We start from the raw sequence: 1,949 nt of genomic DNA, 5'->3' as shown, positions 1-1,949 counted from the left end.
GAGAGAGAGAGAGAGAGAGAGAGAGAGAGAGAGAGAGAGAGAGAGAGAATGAGAATATGAGAGAATGAGAGAGAGAGAGAGAGAGAGAGAGAGACAGGGAGAGAGAGAGAGATGAAAAGATAGATGGATAGAGATATACAGATAGATAGATAGATGGATAGATAGAGGTAGATAAATAAATGGATTCCTCATTTATCCCTTCTCTGAGCCATGCCCGATAGAGTAATCTCTTTGACTATTTAAAGAATTAACCTCTCAAATAAAATGGATTCTTTCCAATTGCTGAACCCAGATTTCACATCCCCATGTTTCTGATTAAGCCCAGCCCATGAATACATGAGGCCCCAATAGCAGCTATTTACCAAGGGTGAGTGACAATTTGTGATGGGCAATTCAGTGTGCTGATGTCATCAAATTGATTTTTTTCATGCCCATGCATGGCTAACGTGATTTTGACTGAAGTAGCAGTATCCACAGTGTAGGGAGCTAGTGACTCACCTGACAGGCCATAATACCGTCCACCAGGATCCCAGCAGAAAAGCAGTTTCATCCTTTACTGAGGTGCCTACCTCCCAGGGCTCTTTGTGCCACATTCTATTCATTAATTTATTTATTCACCCATTCATCCATTGATTGATTCATTCATCCATCCATCCATGCAATCATTTGTTCATTCAAGCATTTATTAAGTGCTTACTTTGTGTAAATTGTGCTAAATACGACAAAAGACACAAAGGGATCCAAAATGAGGGGACCCAAAGACAAAAAGGAATCATAAACTTCTCATTGGTAAAAGAAGGGGTTAGACACAATGACACCCATGTGTGTCCCTTCCATCTCTGGCCTTCTGCCTATTGTACTCTACAATTACCTTAGAAGGCTCTTGATGTTTTAAGCAGTCGAGGCAGCCTAGGGTAGTGACTGGGGGGCCTGGTTTCAAATCTTACCCTTTTCCAACTCATATTGGCTGTGTGACTTAAGGCACATTGTTCAACCTCTTTGTGTCTCATTTTCCTAATCTGTAAAATGAGGGATGTCAGGTAGATCCCATCTAATATTCCTTTCATCTCTGAATCCATGATTCTATTATCTTATCTCTCTCTCTCTCCTTCCTTCTCCCTTCCCTTTCCCCGATACAAATTATACTTTTACTTTAATAGAGTCATGTGTAATTCAAATCATCTTATAATTGATAATGTTGATAATGACAATAAATGATATTTATCAAGGACTCTGGTTCACAGGATGTTTCCCTGATGTGACTAGACTATATCTCAAGTATTATGTTCAGTTCCAGGTAGCATATTTTAGGGAAGGTATTAATAAGCTAGCAGTCATCCAGAGGAGGAAAATAAGGATGTTGAAGGACGTCAAGTTCATGTCATATCATACTATCTCCAGAGTCTTTGAAAGGCTATTTTGTGGCAGAGGGATTAGCCTGGTTCTTTTGGGTACTCAAGGGTGGAATGAGGAACAGCTGGAATTTGCAAAAAGACAAAGAAGATTGACGCAAGAAAAAAAGGCCTAATCATTAGATCCCCCCAAAGCTAGAATGCCCTGCCTTGGGAAATAGTGGGTTTCCTTTCCTTGAAGGTCTTCAAGCAGAGGCTGAATGAGGCTATTTGTTGGGCATGATGTAGAGACAGTTCTTTTCAGAGATTCCCAGTACAAGACTGTAACTGAGATACATTCCAACTCTGAAAATTCGGTGATTTTGTGAGACCTTTTGATAAGGATTTGATTAAAAAAAAATTTGGGAAGAAATTAGCACAAATTTTATTATCCTTGAGGGAGGAAACTGAGCCCAACAAGAGTGACTTACTCAAGATCACAGAGTCAGTATTAAAATAAAGACCCTAACACAGATCTTCTAACTCCGATTACCCCCAATTTACCCCATCTGTCTTGCTTGCACATGGTCGTTGGTATGCCTTCTCCTCTATTTGAAT

Source organism: Vombatus ursinus, unplaced genomic scaffold (assembly GCF_900497805.2).
Source record: "Vombatus ursinus unplaced genomic scaffold, bare-nosed wombat genome assembly UNPS02014799.1, whole genome shotgun sequence".
Taxonomy (NCBI): domain Eukaryota; kingdom Metazoa; phylum Chordata; class Mammalia; order Diprotodontia; family Vombatidae; genus Vombatus; species Vombatus ursinus.
Note: the sequence above shows the minus strand (reverse complement) of the source record.